At 40.9% G+C, this 21,371-nt stretch overlaps 1 pseudogene; it reads right to left on the reverse strand.

The window, feature by feature from the left end:
* Window positions 1-10,097: 10,097 nt before the first annotated feature.
* On the reverse strand, window positions 10,098-10,641 carry LOC114118476 (ferritin light chain-like; annotated as a pseudogene).
* Window positions 10,642-21,371: the final 10,730 nt, after the last annotated feature.

A 21,371-nucleotide genomic window follows, 5' to 3' on the forward strand; every position in this document is an offset into this window, starting at 1 on the left:
CATTTCAGTCTCCCTCCTCTGCCTCTCCTCTTTTTTTTCTGACTTCTAAATGAGCGTCTCCAAGCTCAGTTTGACCTCTCCTCTGCTCTTATTCACTAAGATGTCTCATTCAGTCCCGTGGCTTTAAATACCATCTGTAGGCTGATCATTCTGAAATCTACATTTCTATCTTCAGATTTTCTCCTGAATTCCAGACTTGTATTTCCAGCTGCCTACATAGCATTTTTCCTTTGGGTCTCTAAAAGAAATCTCAAACTCAACATGTTGAAAACCCAGCTCTTGATTTCTTCTTGTCAAACTGTTCCATCACAGTCTTCTGCGTTCTTGCCCAAGCAAAAAAATAGTCATTTTTGATTCTCACTTTCTTACCTTCCACGTTGAATCTATCAGACCAAATCCTCAATTTATTCTCTTTTCTCCAAGCCACCATCATCTTTCAATGAACAACTACAAAATTTCCTTACTTTCATATTTGTCCTGCCTATATTTTCTGTAGAAGCCAGAGTGCTTACTCAGCAACTTAAATTAGGTAAGAATACCCCCTTGATTGGGCTTCCCAGGTGGCTCTAGTGGTAAAGAACCCACCTGCCAATGCAGGAGAATTAAGAAGGTTCGATCCCTGGGTTGGGAAGATCCCGTGGAGGAGGGCATGGCAACCCACTCCAGTATTCTTGCATGGAGAATCACATGGACAAAGGAGCCTGGAGGGCTACAGTCCACAGAGTCGCAAAGACTCAATCAAGACTGAAGTGACTTAACATGCATGCATGCTTGCACTCCCTTGATTAAAATCTTCTACCTATCATGGGAAGTATCAGCTTCCCTTGATATTTCATTACTTAAATTTCTTAACCTTACTTTTAAAGTCCTATGTTGTCTACTTCTCTGATATCTTTTTTTTAAAGTTTTTATTTATTTATTTTACTTTACAATACTGTATTGATTTGTTTCCATTTCCCCTTTGCCCATTCTGTTCCAGCTGCACTAGCCTGCTTTGGATTCTTCCAGCTCAGTAAGCCAATTCTTTCCCTTGACTTTTCATGTGGTCTTAGAAAGCCTAAATGGCATCTCTTCACAGAGGTTTCCCTGATCAATCATTCTAAACGTGCCTATCATATCACCTTATTTTAATTGTCTGCATAACATTTTTATCTACCAGATATTTTTATGTTGATTGGCATTATCTGTCCCAACGAGAAAGTGATCGGAAACCTTGTTTTGTTCATTCTTGTGTCTCCTGCATAATTTGACATAATACTCATGGGTCATCCACAAGACAGTAGAAGAGGTTATGATGTCATCAGCTGAAACGTTATGTAATACTTCCCTAATGCTACTGATTTATCTTGCAAGTATTTCTCTGTTCCAGTGCTTTCCCTCCATCATCAAAAAGATGGAAAAAGCACAAAGGTGTCATCGTCTCTTTCCAGAATTAGTTATACAGTTTCTCAGCACATCCCCTTGTGTTCCATCTGTCCCCTCCAATCCATCCTTCACCTCAATTTCTAAGACCTAAGTCTAATGTGTTACTCTCCTGCTTGAAACTCTTCTGAGGCTCCCAGTTATCTGCAAGATAGTAATTTGCCTAATGCAGAATAGGAGGGCAACTCCTCTCTCCTGGCACCGTGTTTTATGCCCCTGGGTGCTTGTAGGTCCCTGTAAATACCTTGCTTTCCTTCACCTCTCTGGCCTTGCTGTTTCTTTCGAAATAGACACTCCACCTTGGAATGTCTGACACTTAGAAGCTGTGTGACCTTTGGACGTTGTTTATCATTCTGAACCTTAGTTTCCTAATAATTATAATCTTTGACCAGGGCAGCATGAGGATCTGTTGGTGTAAAATATGGACAATAAAGTAAACGTCTGGTATGTAGTGTATGCTCAAGAGAAAAAAAAAAAAAGCTAAGATCATGCATGCAGTCCCATCACTTCATGGCAAATAGAAGGCGAAAAAGTGGAAACAGTGACAGATTTTAATTTCTTGGGCTCCAAAATCACTGCAGATGGTCACTGCAGCCGTGAAACTAAAAGACACTCCTTGGAAGGAAAGCTATGACAAACCTAGACAGAGTATTAAAAAGCAGAGACACTTTGCCAAAAAGTTCTGTGTAGTCAAAACTATGGTTTTTCTAGTAGTCATGTATGAATGTGAGAGTTGGACCATAAAGAAGGCTGAGCGCTAAAGAATTTGAAGAATGCTTTCAAATTGTGGTGCTGGGAAAGACTCTTGAGAGTCCCTTGGACTGCAAGGAGATCAAACCAGTTAATCCTAAAGGAAACCAACCCTGATTATTCACTGGAAGGGCTGTTTCTGAAGCTGAAGCTCCAATACTTGGGCCACCTGATGGGAAGAGCTGACTCATTGGAAAAGACCCTGATGCTGGGAAAGATTGAGGGCAGGAGGAGATGGGCGGATGGGGGGCGGAGGGGGTGGAATAGAGAATGAGATGGTTAGGTAGCATCACTGAATCAGTGGACATGAATTTGAGCAAACTCTGGGAGATGGAGTACTGAGGTGCCTGTTGTGCTGCAGTCCATGGGGCTGCAGAGTTGGACACAACGTAGTGACTGAGCAACAACAACAAACTGTACTTATTTTTATTAGCCCAGTTAATATTAACAACATTACACAACAATATTGTAACGCTGGTATAGGATTTCTGATAGCTTCTTGACTGCTTGCATTTCAGAAAGTAACCAGATCTGGTTAAAAAGTCAGACTACCAGCTGATTCTCTGAGCCTCTGATTTAGCCCTTTTCCTTCCTGGAAACATTGCCATTCACATAATTTTCACTCCAGTGATTCTCAGATCTGCAGACACAAGATAAGCACTCACTTCTCATTGGGCCCTGGGAGTCTGTCCCTGGCTCTACACCCAGGTGAATGATCAGTTGAGATGGCCAGGTTTTCCCGTGTCTTTGAATTGGAAATCAAGACTTTGAAGTTTTTCTCTCATCTTTCCTGAGGACTTGCCAAACATCCAGGCTTCAGGAACTTGTATAAGCCTCCCAGAGTTGGCCTCTTGGCGAGGGAATGCTCATAACCCTGTTAGGTAAATGGATGTTGCTGAGTTCAAAGCACTTCGGCACCAGTTATCTTGTTATCACTGCAAAGGGGTTTAGGCATCCACCTAGCATCTTGTAGACTTTGAGACCTGAGGATAATGACATGTTGTGAATTTCCAGGGTGTGGTGGGAATGGGGAGGTGGTTTAGCCTGGAGTGTTCCACAGGAACATAAAGCAGGGTGGCCGTGCCTAATGACAACCTTTGATGGGATCGGAATGTGACACAGCTGAGCCAGGCCTCCTGGTGATTTTTATCTACTTTCAAGCTTTACCTGCTCTGAGTTTTGTGAAGTTTAGTTGTCTTTTAGGTGAATACATTGATTCAGTTAGAGACTTTAAAAATTAAGCCAATTTGCTAAATACTGTGTTATGTGCTATGGGAAATTCTAAGATAAATCATGATCCCTGCCCTCTAGGCACTGATAGTCTATAGGAGATATGAGACCTATGGATCAGTAACTGAAATAGATGGTGGAAAATGATAATGATTCAAGATAAATATAAATAAACTGTAAAGTAAATTCAGAGAAGGGAGAGTTATTCATTAATCAGAGAACCATCTGGAGTAAATTTTTAGAGCAAGAATTATTTGCTTTCAACTTAAAGGATTAGAGATGCAGAGGGCATGCCAGGTGGCAGAAAAGCCTGGGTGTGTATAGGACTGCCACAAGTTTTGTTCAGTGCCCATAAGAGATCAGATAGATAGAAACTAGATCATAGGGGTCCTTATGGTCTGTGTAGGAAATTAGGATCTTGTTCTTTAGGCTGTGCGCATTGCAGCAGTGGGTTCAATCCCTGGGTCAGGAAGATCCTCAGGAGGAGGAAACGGCAACTCACTCCAGTTTTCTTGCCTGGAAAACCCCACTGACAGAGGAGCCTGGGGGCCCACTCCATGGGATCACAACACGACTGCGGTGATGGAGCGCTCACGCACGCGCCCTGAGCTGCAGGTGACTTCTTAACTGCTGAGCCACCTGGGAAACCTGTGGTCAACTTAGGTAGGTGTTTTAAGTGAAATTAGCACAACTTTGCAGATAATTATCAAAAAAAAGGTGAATAAAAAATATTATGAGAAACAAAGCCATTAAATTTGGAAGGAGAATGTATAGTTTGCTAAGGCTTCTGGATTTACCCAGGTGGCACTAGTGGTAAAGAACCCTCCTGCCATTGCAAGAGACATAAGAAACTCAGGTTTGATTCCTAGGTTGGGAAGAGTCCCTGGAAGAGGACATAGTAACCCACTCCCATTCTTGTCTGGCGAATCCCACGGACAGGCGAACCTGGGGGCCTACAGTCCATAGGGTCGCACAGAGTCGGACACAACCAAGTGACTGAACATGCACGTGAGCGAGGTTTCTTTAACAGCGCCACAAACTAGATGGCTTAAACAACAGACATGTAGCGAATCGCAATTTTAGAGGCTGGAAGTCCAAGGTCAAGGTGTTGGCATTGTTGGTTCCTTCTGAGTGGGTGAGAAAGAATCTGTTACACGCCTCTTTCTTAGCTTCTGGTGATTTGCTGGCAGTCTTACCATTCCTTGGGTTGTAAATACAATCAGATGGTGTGTTCCCTGTGTGGGTGCTGTGTTCAAATTCTCCCTTTTTATCAGGATATTGGTCATATTAGATTATGGGCCCATTCTGTTCCAGTATGCCTTCATCTTAACTACTTTTGTCTGCAACAACCCTATTTCCAAATAATGTCACCCCAGTTCTACTGGGGGTTAGTACTGGAAAATATGAATTCTGTGGGGACATAATTCCACATGCAACAGGGAAGCTGACCTTTGGGAAACCATTTCAGCAGAGACCAGATAATAGATAAGACAGCAGAATTAGAAAGTGGAACTCTGAGGTGGAAGGGAAACAGAAGAGTGTGGGACAAACTGAAATAGATGGACCACAAGGGCAGATGAAATGTTTGTGTTGAGGGCAAAGCAAAAGGGACGTCTGAGCAGTAGCATGTGTCCACGCCCAAGTGCAGAGGGTGGACTTTTCTGTACCCTTCTGCCTGGCCCCACACTCTTTTTTGTTTTCGCCTGAACTGTATGGCAAGTTGGTTTATTTCTCCAGTTTGCTCATGAAAAGAATTATCACAGAGAGAAAGAAAGCAGGTAGATCGAGCAGCCCTGATTTGTGTTATACTATAGAAATATAACGAGGAAAAGAGGAAGGAAGGAAGTCCTTCTTTGGATGTAACCGGAGCATATGCCCTCAGAGAATTACAGGCTTTCTTTTAAAACTCCTTTTTTTTTTTTTTTTTTACCCTCCAAAGATGTGTAGCTTAGAATGAAGAACATTTCCTTTGAGAGAAAGCTTTAAAGATAGTAATAATCTTAATTAAATAGTCTCTCATATTCAGAAGGGAACAAAATTATAAATGTACATGCAGTTTTCTCAACTGTATGTTCTTTTTAGTGATGTTAATATTTCCCTAGAGGTAACAGTAAAGTTTCTTCCTAATTAGGTAGTATTTTATTAAAGTGAATGGAATTTCATGCTAGTTTGAACACCATTTTCAAGAATTAAATAGTAATCATAGTCTCAGATAAAGGGGGTTTTGCTTTCTTCTATGGAAATTATTTGTGCTGGTCAAGAGCTAGTTTTAGGGGCCTTCCTGGAAGCTCAGTGGTAAAGAATCCACCTGCCAATCCAGGAGACACAGTTTCAATTCCTGGTCCAGGAAGACTCCGCATGCCCCAGAGCAACGAAGCCCACTCTGGTGTTTAGTTGCGCTAAGCCTATGAGCCACGACTCTTGAGCCCCTGCTCTAGAGCCCGGGAACGGCCACTGGGTAGCGCACGCACTGCAGTTACAGACGCCCGTGCGTCCTACAGCCTGTGCCCCACGAGAGAAGCCACCACAATGAGAAGCCCGCTCTCTGCAGCTAGAGAGCAGGCCCCGATTCTCAAAACCAGAGGAAAGCCTGCATAGCAACGAAGACCCAGCACAGCCAAGAATAAATCAGTGAATGAACAGAATTATTAACAAAACAGTAACTAGTTTCAGCATGAAAAAACCAATGAGTTTTCTTGTCAAATGAAGGTGGTTCAAATCCTCCAAGATTTTGCCAAGCATGATTATATTATTGATGATTCTACTTATGCCAAGATAGCTATTTTAGGTAAAAATTAAAATAATTTAAACTTCGCAGGAATCTAACTTTCGCAGTTGACTGATTGTTTTAATCAAAGAAGTCAAAATCATTTACAGATTCAGCCTTAATTAACCTCTAAGGGTGTAGTGTGGTGCTGGGGCATGAGGACTCAGACTGGAAGCAGAAAGATGAGTTCAAACCTGATTCTGTGATTAAAGAAAAAAGAGCCCCAAAAGTATGTAAAATTGGAAATGATGGAGATTAAAGTAACTGTGCATATAAACCCACAAAAGTAATAAACAGAAGTGAGAAATATGAATGTACTAACTACCATACAAGATGCTGAAAAGTAATTAAAAAGCTATGATGGAAGAAGACAACAGGACCAGACAGATTTACAAGCAAGTTTTTTTTTTTTTCCTTCATTTTTAAAGGATATATAGTACAAATGTTTTATAAGCTAGTTTAGGTCATAGACAATGATTACATATGAATGTAGATGCAAAATTTCTAAAATATAGCAAGAATTTATTAATGTATCTAAGTGTAGTAAAATCAGTACAGTTTATTCCAAGAATGCAAATATCATTCAGTACTGGAAATCTATCAGCATAGTCCATTAATCAACAAATTAAAGAAAAAATTAACATATCAATTGAAAAGACATTTGAAAATTTAGCAACTATTCCTAACACAAACAAAACAAAAAACTCTCAATAAAATAAAGATCATTTACCAGAAACGAATACCAAATATTATCCTAAGTGGGAAAACAGTAAAATTATTTCAGTTCAAACCAAAAACTAGACAGAAATGCCTACTTTCCCCATTACTGTTTAACATTGACTTGGAGGTTCTTGCAAATATAATAAATAAATAAAATGGTGAAAACAGTGGGAAAGCAGAGAAGAATAATCTCTTTTTCTGAACATATAATTATATACATGAAAAATCCAGGAAGCTGTAATAAAAAACTGTTTAGAATTAATAAGATAATTTGGCTAGGCTTCTAGCTGCAAGATAAATATATAAAAATCAGCAAGTTTAATCAATTATAAAAATAAACAGCTACAAATGGGATTGTAAAAAAGTAATTAGTAACAACAAAATTATAAAATAAAAAGAAATTTAATAAGAAAAGTATAGGACTTATATGAAGCAAATAATTCATTAGAAATTGTGTGCCTTATGTAGCCAAGACATGGAAGGAACTTAAGTGTCCATTGACAGAGGAATGGATAAAGAAGATAAGGTACACATATGCAATAGACTATTACCCAGCCATTAAAAAGAATGAAATAATGCCATTTGCAACAACATGCGTGGACCTAGAGGTTGTCATACTGAGTGAAGTAAGCCCGACAGAGAAGGAGAAATACTGCATGGCATCCCTTATATGTGAAATCTAAAAAGAAATGATAGAAATGAACTTACTTACAAAACAGAAAGAGACTCACAGACTTAGAGAATGAAGTCTCTTATGGTTGCCTAGGTGGTGGGAGAAGAATGGAGGAAACCGATAGGGCGTTTGGAAGGACATGTACACACTGATATATTTAAAATGCATAACCAACAAAGGCCTTCTGAATAGCATGTGGAACTCTGTTCAGTGTTGTGTGGCAGGCTGGGTGAGAGGGGAGTTTGAGGGAGAATGGAGACATGTAGAGAAATATCAATAACCTCAGATATGCAGATGACACCACCCTTATGGCAGAAAGTGAAGAGGAACTAAAAAGCCTCTTGATGAAAGTGAAAGAGGAGAGTGAAAAAGTTGCCTTAAAGCTCAACATTCAGAAAACTAAGATCATGGCATCTGGTCCCATCACTTCATGGGAAATAGATGGGGAAACAGTAGAAACAGTGTCAGACTTTGTTTTTATGGGCTCCAAAATCACTGCAGATGGTGACTGCAGCCATGAAATTAAAAGACGCTTACTCCTTGGAAGAAAAGTTATGACCAACCTAGATAGTATATTCAAAAGCAGAGACATTACTTTGCTGACTAAGGTTTCTAGTCAAGGCTATGGTTTTTCCAGTAGTCATGTATGGATGTGAGAGTTGGACTGTGAAGAAGGCTGAGCGCCAAAGAATTGATGCGTTTGAGCTGTGGTGTTGGAGAAGACTCTTGAGAGTCCCTTGGACTGCAAGGAGATCCAACCAGTCCATTCTGAAGGAGATCAACCCTGGGATTTCTTTGGAAGGAATGATGCTAAAGCTGAAGCTCCAGTACTTTGGACACCTCATGCGAAGAGTTGATTCATTGGAAAAGACTCTGATGCTGGGAGAGATTGGGGGCAGGAGGAGAAGGGGACGACCCAGAATGAGATGGTTGGATGGCATCACGGACTCGATGGATGTGAGTCTGAGTGAACTCCGGGAGCTGGTGATGGACAGGGAGGCCTGGCGTGCTGCAATTCATGGGGTCACAAAGAGTCGGACACGACTGAGTGACTGAACTGAACTGAACTGGAGACGTAAATATATGGCTGAGCCCCTTCGCTGTCCGCCCGAAACTATCACAACATGGTTTGTTAATAGGCTATACTCCAATACAAAACAAAAAGTTAAAAAAAAGAGTTGTGTGTCTTATAGAGGGACATAAGATATAAACAAATAGAAATACCATGTTTTTGAAAGGGAAGACAATTAAAAGGCTAATTTTTCCAAAATTAATATATGAATTTAATGCATTTTTTAAAATGTAATTAGGATTTCAGTGGCTTTGGAGTGAGGAGGATTCAATAAAATGATATTAAAGTTTATATAGAAAAATAAATGCCCAAAGATTACCCAGAAAAATATGGTAAAAGGACTACTGGGAAAGGATTTACAAGATGATAGAACATGCTGCTGCTGCTGCTGCTACTAAGTCGCTTCAGTCATGTCCGACTCTGTGCGACCCCAACATACTTTAAATTAAATTCTTTATTGGCATAGGAATAGATAGCTAGATCAGTAAGATAGAATAAATACTCTAGAAATAGAACCTGGAATGTATAAGCAGCTTCTGTGTTAGAAAGTTGATAGTTTAGTTCCCTGGGAAAAGGCTTCACTCTATAATGAATGATCTTGGCAAAGCTGGCTATCTATTTGGAAGAAAAATTTGGACCCCCTATCTTATGTATATTTTAAAATAAGGATAGCTGTAAAAACTAAATATAAAAAAATTAAACTATAATATCTTGCAAGATACTCTGGGAGGTTACATTCTTAGATTTTCTGAGAGTTGGATGAAGAAAGATGTTTTAAATCAGAAGCTTAACTGTATTTAACTATATAAAAATTCACACTCTTATATGGCAAAGATTTCATGGGCAAAGTAAATAGATGACAAATTTGGAAAGAATAATTATATGCATGTGATAGGTAGAAAATCTGTAGTGAAAATACACCAAGAACTCTTTAACAATGGCAGGGCGAAGATGAACTACCCAGTAAAAAATGGCCTAATCATATAAAGAGGCATTTGTGTGGTAGAACAAATTCAGTTGCCAGTAAACATATGAAAAGGCGCTCAGATTCATTAGAAGTTAGAGAATGCAAATTAAAGTAACAATGAGGTTATTCATTACCTTTATCTGATTGTTAGAGACAGTAGTGCCAGCTACTGGTGGGGAGATACAGAGAAAAAGGTACTTGCACACTTTTCCAAGGGATATATGAATTATATCAGTCAGTTTGTAAAGAGATCTTCTAAAAATAAAACATATATCTTTTCTTCAATCTAGCAATCCCTCTTAAAGACTTTCTCTTATACAAATGAACTCATTCTGATTTGGAAGGGTTTCTGTAAGACACTGTGCTTTTTTGTTCTCTCCCTTTGTCTTTTTTGGAGGGGGGTGGCTGTAAAATCTTTATTGTTCTCCTTTGGTCCAAGGCTTGGGAGAGGGCTCCAGGGAGGTTAAAAAGCTGCTGAACAGCACAGAGAAGAGCTTCAAGTAGAAGCCCTGATGCCAGAAGGGTTCCTCAGAGGCTGCTGGGCTTTGGAGGCTCCTGTCACGCTTGAGGTGACCCTTTCGAAAACATACTCACCCAGCTCAGCCTGAGTTGGTCAGATGGTTGCCCATCTTCTTGATGAGTTTCACCTGCTCATCTAGGAAGTGGCTCTCCAGGAAGTCACAGAGGTGGGATCTGCCCAGGCAGAAAAGGGCCTGGAAAAGTTAAGGTTCTTATCCCTGAGAACACGGCTTCCATAGCATCCTGGGTTTTTCCGCTCATGGTGCCGATGGCTTCTGCATGTCCTAGAAAATGACGTGGCACCATGCTGGTTTTGCATTTCCAAGAGAGGCTCAGCATCCTTGAGCTTCTCCACCAATTCATGGAAGAAGTGACACACGCTGTCCCGAGCCACATTGTCATCATGGAAATAGAAGCCCAGAGAGAGGTAGGTGTAGAGGGTTGGCAGGTGCGTATTGATCCAGGTGGTTGACAGCAGCCTTCATTTTGGTGGAATAATTCTCAGGAATCTGGGAGCTCATGGTTGACTGGTAATGAGTTAAATTCAAAAAATGATGTTGGCTGGTCCTGGAGGCCAAGGAGAGCTGAGTGGTTGGTTCCCAAGGTTGAGACTGGAAGAAAGTTTGGAGGGGGCCTGGAGACTGGAGGATGGGGCATTGCTGGGTCTGTTCTAGTAAAACACCACTGAAGCAAGAGACAGAGCCAGGGACCACCCAGCACACTGTAAACTGTAGGATAACATGAAGTGAGAAAAACAAGATGCCAGAAATGGCAGTCAGTCGGTTCAGTCACTCATTTGTGTCTGACTCTTTGAGACCCCATGTACTGCAGCATGCCAGGATTCTCTGTCCATCACCAGCTCCCCAAGCTTGCTCAAACTCATGTCCATCAAGTTGGTGATGCCATCCAACCATCTCATCCTCTGTCATCTCCTTCTCCTCCTGCCTTCAATCTTTCCCAGCATCAGGGTCTTTTCCAATGAGTCAGTTCTTTGCATGAGGTGGCCAAAATGTTGGAGTTTCAGCTTCAGTATCAGTCCTTCCAATGAATATTCAGGACTGGTTTCCTTTAGGTTTGACTGGTTGGATCTCCTTGCAGTCCAAGGGACTCTCAAGAGTCTTCTCCAATACCACAGTTCAAAAGCATCAATTCTTTGGCACTCAGTTTCCTTTATGGTACAAATCTCACATCTATGCATGACGATTGGAAAAAACCATAGCTTTGACTAGTCGGACCTTTGTTGGCAAAGCAATGTCTCTGCTTTTTGGTACGCTGTCTAGGTTGATCCTAGCTTTTCTTTCAGGGAGCAAGCATCTTTTAATTTCATGGCTGCAGCCACCATCTACAGTGATTTTCAAGCCCAAGAAAATAAAGTCTGTCATTGTTTCCCCATCAAAGGAAACTCAAACTCATGTCCATCAAGTTGGTGATGCCATCCAACCATCTCATCATTTGTCATCCCCTTCTTCTCCTGCCTTCAATCTTTCCCAGCATCGGGGTCTTTTTGAATGAGTCAGTTCTTCGGATCAGGTGGTTCTTCACATCAGTCAGTTCTTTGCATCATTGTTTCCCCATCAAAGTCTTCCAGTTTCCCCATCTATTTGCCATGAAGGGATGGGACCAGATGCCATAATCTTAGCTTTTTAAATGTGGAGTTTTAAGCCAGTTTTTTCACTCTCCTTTTCACTTTTATCAAGAGGCTCTTTAGTTCTTCACTTTCTTCCATTAGGGTGGTGTCATCTGTGTATCTGAGGTTACTAATGTTTCTCACAGCAATCTTGATTCCAGCTTGTGCTTCATCCAGCCTGGCATTTCACATGATTGGCATTTCACATGATATACTCTGCATATAAGTTAAATAAACAGGGTGACAATATACAACCTTGATATACTCCTTTCCCAATTTGGAACCAGTGCGCTGTTCCATGTCCAGTTCTGTTGTTTCTTGACCTGCATACAGATTTCTCAGGAGTCAGGTAAGGTGCTCTGATATTCCCATCTCTTCAAGAATTTTCCACAGTTTGTTGTGATCCACACAGTCAAAGGTTTTGGCATAGTCAGTAAAGCAGAAGTAGATGTTTTTCTGGAACTCTCTTATTTCTTCAATGATCCAGTGGATGTTGGCAATTTGATCTCTGGTTCCTCTGCCTTTTTAAAATCCAGTTTAAACATCTGGAAGTTCATGGTTCATGTATCATTGAAGCCTGGCTTGGAGAATTTTGAGCATTACCTTGCTAGTGTGTGAGATGAGTGCAACTGTGCGGTAGTTTGAGTATTCTTTGGCATTGCTTTTCTTTGAGATTGGAATGAAAGCTGACCTTTTCCAGTCCTGTGGCCACTGCTGAGTTTTCCAATTTTTTTGGCATATTGTGTGCAGCACTTTCACAGCATCATCTTTTAGGATTTGAAATAGCTCAACTGGAACTGTATCGCTTCTACAAGCTTGGTTCATAGTGATGCTTCCTGAGGCCCACTTGACTTTGCATTCCAGGATGTCTGGCTCTAGGTGAGTGATAACACCATGGGTCATGAAGTTATCTGGGTCATGAAGATCTTTTGTGTATAGTTCTTCTGTGTATTCTTGCCACCTCCTCTTAATATCTTCTGCTTCTTTTAGGTCCATACTGTTTCTGTCCTTTATTGGGCCCATCTTTGCATGAAATGTTCCATGCTATCTCTAGCCAGAAATGTAGATAATATAAATCCAATTTCTCTAAGAGAAACAATGAAAAGCTTCCCCTAATGAGAATATGAATATATGACATTATATAAATATGGAGAAATATATGGACAGATTCATGCTGGGTTATTGACATGAATTTTCTGTGATACTGGGTAGAGGGGGCAGTTAATTAGCCAAATATTGCATCAAGAATTTTATATGGAATATATTTACTTTTCCCAGTTAAATTTTAATTTTTCTGAAATTATTTGTATGAAGGTAAATTGTTTTCCATCAAGATTTTTTGACAGACTCAACTAATTACTTTTTTTTTCTACTGAGTTTGACTGGTTATAACTTGTTACTGTGAGTTTTCTTTTTGGTCATTGCTTTTTGTTTGGTTGGTGTGTGTGTGTTTGGGGGCCACATAGCATGTCTATGGGATTAGTTCCCCTACCAGGGATGGAAACTGATTCCTGAGTCCTAAACACTAGACTACCAGGGAATTTCCAAGGCCATTACTTTTCACAAGTACAATACCCATGGGTCAAATGATCAGATTAAAATTTTGTGAAGAAGATTCTACTTTTTCGCATAAAATTTTGAGTTCATATTTTATTGTTTTTAATAATACCTAGAAGAAGTGATTCTTTTTCTGTGGGTAGAGGGGTTATGGACTCAGCATGTGGGATCTCCCCTGACCAGGGACTGAACCTTGGGCCCCTGTGTTGGGAGTACAGAATCTTAATCCCTGGACCACCAGGATGTGATTCTTTTAGTCATTTAAAAATCAATAATATATTTTCTTATTTGAAGTTTTTGCCATTGCAGTGTTTGTTTCGGATAGGTAATTTCTGCAAGTAAGATTTATTATGAATTGGATGTTAGTGATTTAATATTTCATCAGATCTGAATACACAATGGGATGAAAATATTTTTGAGGTCAAAAGTTAGGGTCAAAATGCTCTTCTCTGTGCCTGATGTAAACTAAATACTTGGTAATTACTAATCATTATGATTACTTGAAAGTGTAAATCAGTCCTACTCTATTTATAGAGCCACTCTATTCTCCACAAGACTTTGTGGTGGAGGTAAGGGAAACAACAGTTTGTGTAGAGCTGGGACCAGGGGTCAACAAGGTAATCTTACCAAGTGAGACGGGTCAAGCCTAAAATCCAGTGGGGATGGGTAGTGCCAAACTGGTCAAGGCCTGCTCAGGCTAAAGGGGCATTTGCTACTCAGCTCTAGCTAACTGTGGGTCGTGTATTGCCACAACCTTAGATTTTTAACAGTCTGAAAATGCACATTTTCAGGTGAAATGCGATATTTAAGCACTGGTAGATAATCTGATTTTTACAGAACCCAGTGTGGCTCACATTATGCAGTTTCAGCAGAACATGCGTGTTGTGTACCACTTCTTAAAAAAAAATAATCATGTATGTATTTGGATGTTGTGTACCACTTAAAAAAAAAAACACAACTAGTGATGTATTTATTTGGCTGCAATGGGTCTTCGTTGCGTCGTGTGGAATCCTTTGTGCCTGTGCACCGGCTCTCTAGTTGGGGCCTGTGGGCTTGATAGTTGTGGCTCTGTTGAAAAAGTCCTTCCTGCTAAGGAAGCTCAGCTGTAATGTCAGGACCAGACAAGGCCAGTGTGTCCTTGGTCCAGGTCTGAAGGATGGGAATGAAGTGAAGTATGCTGGCAAGGAATATGTCTAGTCACATCCCATTATTTCAGGGCAACCCTTGAAATAACATGGGATGTCGGCTGTTTGGCAGCAGGTGGCAGCATTAGAACAGAGATTGGCCATGTGAGAGCCCATGAGCGTCTCAGTTCCTTCCTATTTGTATTTGACGAAAGGAAGAAATAGATTACCCCAGATCAGTTTTAGAGGAAACAACGTTATTTGCCATATGTTTTCAATAATAAAAAAAAAGATTTAAGCTCCTACTAAGTGCCAGTTCCCGTGCTGTACATTTTCTCAACAGTCATCTTGTTTAAACCTCACAAGCTGTCCTGCAGGCAACTGTTAATATTTCTCGCATCTTAAAGATGGAGAAATTGAGTTTTAGAAAGTTAAAGATCTGAAAGTTGTACTGTTTCTAAGAGGTGAAGTTGGGTCTGGAACTACTAGAACTTTGACTCTTTTCATGGAATCACACCTGTCTCTACCAGCCTTATAGTCATGTTGCTGTCTCAAATCTGTTGATATTTTGTCTGATTGATATTCTTAAGAAACTCAGGCTGTATTCTGGGACAGAGAAAGCCAGCATGGCAGAGGACATCTGCCCCAGAACCTGGCCAGGTGGTTGTGCCCCAGAGCTGTTGATTGAGAGACGATGGATGCTATTATGGAAAAACACCAGATTTACAGTCTGGAGGATGGATATAGAAATTTAATGTGTTTCTTCATTTTTTTATGTAACAATTCTGCGACAAGAACAGATTACCTCTTCCCTTTCTTATTATCTAAAGCATCAACATAGAAAATAAACTATCTAAGAAACTGAATATTTCTTGTGACAAATACGAGGGGCTGGCTATCACTCCATTTAATTTGGTAATTAAAGCTGGAGTGTGTTTGCAATACAGACCTACCCCTGGCTATTTTGTACAGTATCAGATTGTTTGATTAAAATAGATTCATCTCCTGATTTTGTATAAATGGCTTAAATCTGTTAAACAATTTGCTAAATAATTTAGATCATCTAACAAAGTTCAGAATTTTTTATGGCTAAGGCAGTGCTGGGTAGAGAACAGATTCTATACTGTCCCTTTCTTCCTGTATGACCCTGTGCAAGTAACTCATCCTTCACTGATAAAGCAGGGGATGGATTGAATGGCATCACAGGCTTCTTCCTGCTCTGCTAGTCTATGACTTTCTGAAGTCCCCATGGATTTGTGTGGGAACAGAACTAAGTCCGCTTTCTTGAAAAGGAGTTCCAGAAGTAGGAACAGGATTAGATAAGCCCTTCCACCTTCAGAGGAATGATCCCAAGTCACTGGCTAGTTAGGAACCAATGCAAAGGAATAGTATTATATGGTATTTATTAAAGAGCACAAGCTTGAAATCAGACAATCCTGATCCAAATCCTCATCTACTGGTGACTAGCTGGGTGTTTAATCTTGGATAAAATCTGAATCTTGATTTTCTTAGCAAATAGCTGAAGATTTCCTATGAATTTTTACAAACAACTTTTATTGGAGTATAGTAGATTTACAATGTGTTACTTTCTGCTGTACAGCAAAGTAAATCAGTTATACATATACATATATCCATTCTTTTTTAGATTCTTTACCCATGTAGGTCATTACAGAATGTTGAGTAAAGTGCCCTGTGCTATACAGTAGGTCCTTATTAGTTATCTGTTTTATATATATTAGTGTGTATATATCAATCCCAATCTCCCAATTTATCCCTCCCCCTTTCCTTCCTGGTAGCTTTAAGTTTGGGGGCTTCCCAGGTGGCATTAGTGGTAAAGAACCCGCCCGCCAATGCAAGAGATGTGAAAGACGTGGATTCAATCCCTGGGTTGGGAAGATCCCCTGGAGGAGGGCGTGGCAACCTGCCCCAGGATTCTTGATGGGAGAATCCCATGGACAGAGAAGCCTGGTGGGCTGTATAGTCCATAAGGTTGCAAAGAGTCAGACACAACTGAAGCGACTTAGCACGCACACAGCTTTAAGTTTGTTTTCTCTATTTGTGACTCTATTTCTATTTTGTAAAAAAGTTTATTTGTATGATTATTTTTAGATTCCACATTTAAGTGATATTTGTCTTTGTCTGACTTACTTCACTCAATATGACAATCTCTAAGTCCAACCTGTTGCTGAAAATGACATTATTTTGCTCTTTTTTTCATGACTAATATTCCGTTGTATGTGTGTACCATGTCTTCTTTATCCATTCCTCTGTCAATGGATATTTAGGTCATTTCCATATCCTTGTTATTATAAGTAGTGCTGCAGTGAACATTGGGGTGTGTGTATCTTTTTGGATTAAGGTTTTCTCTGAGAATATGCCCTGGGGTGGAATTGCTGGGTCATATGGTAGTTGAAGTTTTCCAAAGGACCCTCCATACTGTTCTCCATAGTGACTGTACCAACTTACATTCCCACCTACAGTGTAGGAGAGTTCCCTTTTCTCCACATTTCCAGCATTTGTTGTTTGTAGACTTTTGTTGAGGCTCATTCTGGTCAGTGTGAGGTGATACCTCCGTAGTTTTGGTTTGCATTTCTCTAATAATCAGTGATGTTGAGCATCTTTTCAGGTGCATTTTGGCCACCTGAATGTCTTCTTTGGAGAAGTGTCTATTTAGAGCTTCCACCTATTTTTTGTTTGGGTTGTTCACTTTTTTTTTTTTTAATATTGAGCTGCATTAACTGTTTGTATTGCTGTTGGTTTTAAATAAGTCAGAATTTATAATGTGACATGACAGTCATTCAATAAATGGTAACATTTTTCATTAGCAGTTGTTTTTGGTTAAATTATATCACCTGAATATTCATATGTTGAAATGCTGGCTCTCAGGACTTCAGAATGTGACCTTGTTTGAAGATATAGTCTTTTCAGAAGTAATCAAGTTAAAATTGAGGTCATTAAGATGGACCCTAATCCAATAGGATTGGTATCCTTATAAAAAGGGGGAATTTAGTTACAGAGATGTACATTGAGGATGGATGATATACAGACACGTCTATGCCTAGAAGAGAGTTGTGGAACTGATCCTTCCCTCATAGACCTCAGGATAAACCACCCTGTTGACACCTTGATCTTGGACTTCCAGCCTCTAGAAATAAGAGCCAATAAATTATTGCTGTTTATTCAGTCTGTGGTGCTTGTTAAGCAGCCCTAGTACACAAATATAGTTATTTTCACTCAAATTGCCATTCCACTGCCATCTTCCCCCATTCTGAATGCACCTTGCATCACACCTATCCAAGAACAAATATTTTTGTTGTGGCTTTATGTTCATGGCCTCAGCTGTTCCAAAGTGGTCAGCCAGTCTTCAGGATCATATGGAAATAGTTCACATTTATTGGTACATTTTAAGTACTTTATATGCATTCCATCATCACATAAACCTTCACAACTCTCTGAGAAAGATATTATTTCCACCATTTAGCACATTGGAAATGGAGTCATAGATATGTTAAGTAAATTATCCCAAAGTCATACATCTGAAGAGTCATAGAGCCAGGGCTTGGCTAGACCAGGACACTCTGACCCCACAGTCCTTTCCCTTAAAACTTAAGTGCATGTTAACTGCTATACACTGAAGCCTGGAGATGACAAGGCTTAAAATAAAATGTGAATGGCCACCTTTCATTAGCAGGACCCCTGGAAGCAGAACAGAATAGAGAGCTCTGTGTCCTCAGCATCAACCTTTGAGGATCTCTCTCATCATATCTTTGGAACGTGCTAGATACAGTGGTGCCCACTGCCAGGAAATCATCAAATCTGCTTAGGGGCTCTGTTGACCAGAGCCCATGGCTGTAGCTTTCATTTTAGGCCCAGATCCCTCATCTTTCAGCCCTCCCAAAGCTGCCATTGATGAACTTTTTGGACTCTTGCCCAAGGATCTTTTGTAGAAAACCGCTACGGAGAGGCAGAATGCCATAGTTAAGAGTGCAGTTTCTGGTATCAAATACCTGGGTTTGGACTCTGGCTCTGTTAATTATAGCCTGGGTAAGCTTTGGTGATTCATTCAGCCTTTAATGTTCAGCTGTAAAATGGGGATGACAATAGTACTTATCTCACAGGGTTGTTATTGTCGGGGAAATTACTGATACATAAGCACATCTTAGACCAACATATGCTGACCAACACACTTAATACATCTTGGCTATTATTACACAGTTTCAATGGAATGGGATGGAGGACTATAATGCTAACTGCCTCAGAATGCATCTATTTCAGAAGAAGGATTGGTTATACCCAGGCTATCGTAATACATTTATAAAATTTCGATATCTTGCCATCCATATTGCAATAAAGATACAGAGCTTCCTGTGTATATAAGTTCTTCTTAGGAATTTTGCAATTTGGTAGAAAATGTCCATGACACATAATAAATATTTGTTTGATGAATGAATGACACGTGAGGCCCTGGAATTGCAGGAGGGAGGGGAACAGAGAGATGCCTGGGTAGCTATGATATGAGTTAGAGTCAGATGCCCAAATCCTCAGTTCTAGAGGATGAGGTGAATTCTTATTCACCCGAGACAGCAGGTAGAGAAGTGGACATCTCAAGAATCTCGGCGACTGTTGGTGGTGGAGATCCTGGGGCTAGGGCTGGGCTGAGCTGGAGGAAACAGGGCTGGGAGGAGCAGTGAAAAGAGGGAGGGGCCGTGGCCACTGGGTCCAAGTGGGAACTGAAGAGAAATCCACGGACCAGGACGTCAGCCTATTAGACAGAAAGACTGCTCTGTGGGAGCTGGAGGAGGCCCTGTCACTCCCAGGGTCTCTGGAGACAGACCTGGGGGCAACAGAAGCGCTTCAGACCCCGATGGCCATGTGGGTCAAGCCTGCCTCCTATGTGCTGACCGCAGGTCTTCCTTGCTGGCAACTAGGAGGGGTCAGACCCCAGGCTGAGAGAAAGCACCAAGAACTGGCCTCCAGCTTACAAGTTGTAAGACATGGAAACGGTAGCCGATCCCAGTGAGAACGGGCCCTCCCACTCAGCCTGAAACTTGAGCTGTGAACCTTTTGCCTCCTAGAACTTGTAAAGTGAAGCTGATTGATGGCTTTCTAGAAGAAGTGGAAAGATTTGCACTGTGTTTGTCAGCTGTGTCAAGTGTAAGTTTTTATCATCTTTTTTGGAGAGTAATGTGATATTGTCAAAATTTAAAGGATGTTCATTTCAATGTTGTTTGTAGCAGTGAAAAAGGGGAATGCTGTAAATGCCATTAACAGAGGACCGGTTAAATAAATAATCATATCTATCTCTGTACTATGGGAAAATATGCATTAATCAAAGATGATGATGTAAACCCTTATGCACAGATGTGGAAAGATGATCACACTATATTAAATAAAAAATGTTTCAGAAGAGTGAATCAGTGTTATCTAGTATGTGTAAAAAAAGAATTATATGCATAAAATATATATGTTGAGCAATACATGGGACATATTTGAAAGGACACAAGACAAATGAACAGTGGCTAATTCTAGAAAGAGGGCTTTATGGGAGATGGAAGGGAGAGGAAAAGAACAGAGAATTTCACTTTATCCTTGATTTTTGTACTCGGTGCTTGTATTGTTTTATTTTACAATGAGTATTTATTGCATGCTATTTTTTTAAAACAATGTAAAAAGGAATCTCAAAATAAAACCAAAGTCTGTTATATTAGTATCTGGGGTTTTACATATTCTTGGCTGTCTTCAGGTTTGGAACAAGTTTCTTGTTTTGATTAAATGATATTATGTGGCTTTTTGCTGACTCCAGGATCCTACAGAGAGGGTGCAGTGGGGTTGGAATCATCAAGAGGCTACCAAGGCAGTCCTAGGGGACTGCCTGGGGCATTGTGGGCAGGAGAGAGGCTTCCTCTAGGGTTTGAAGGCCATTTATTGGGCACCGTGCAGGCCATGAAATGGGCATTTGTTGGGCTGTAGGCATTATGCTTAGCATCATGTTGGACGTCTCACTGGGTGCTGCTCAGAGCATTTCAGGGGGAGTTCGGCAGAGCATGGCATAGATCCCTTGAACAGTTATTCCATTAGGATGGCTGAGGTCCTCTCTAATGTTGCTCAGGCTGCAGCACATTATACCTCGTTTTTATTGTTTATTCACTAAGTCCTGTCTGACTCTTCTGTGACCCTATGGACCGTAGCCCACCAGGCTCTTCTGTCCATGGGATTTCCCAGGCAAGCCTGCAGAGTGCGTTGCCATTTCCTTCTCCAGGGGATCTTCTTGACCCAGGGATCAAACCTGCATCACTTGCACTGCAGGCGAATTCTTTACCACTGAGCCAGAGGACAATCACTGCAAGGAGCACTTGACTAGGTTACATGAAGCTTTAGGTGGAATCCTTTTATTTATTTTTAGCAGTGCCGGCTTCACTGCTGCACGTATGCTTGCTCTAGCTGGGACTACTCTTCATGGCAGGGTGCGGGCTTCTCATTGTGGTGGCTTCTCTTGTTGCAGAGCATGGGCTCTGAGGCATGCAACCTCAGTAGCTGTGGCGCAGGGGCATTTGTTGTTCTGCAGCACGTAGGGTCTTCCTAGGCCAGGGATCAAACCTGCGTCCCCTGCATTGGCAGGTGGATTCTTACCCACTGGACCACCAGGGAAGTCCCTAGATGGAATCGTTTGTGTGCCTCCGTGTTGGACGCTCTGTAGCACTCTTACTGGAATATGACTTTCAGTGTCACAATTGGCACCATGCAGAACTCTGAACGGATCCTTAGGAAGAGCGCCTTCCTGAGCCCTTTCATGACTCCGGGCGTGAATAGAACTGGGTAGCTGCAGAGTTTGATTCGTGCATCCGGCGCCTCTCGATAGTCCTTTGAGAAACAGAGCCCGTGCTGCGGAGGAATCTCAGCTACAAGTCCACCAGGGAAACATGTCTTTTCCACCAGGGCTCCT

Source organism: Ovis aries, chromosome 15 (assembly GCF_016772045.2).
Source record: "Ovis aries strain OAR_USU_Benz2616 breed Rambouillet chromosome 15, ARS-UI_Ramb_v3.0, whole genome shotgun sequence".
In the NCBI taxonomy this organism is placed as follows: Eukaryota; Metazoa; Chordata; class Mammalia; order Artiodactyla; family Bovidae; genus Ovis; species Ovis aries.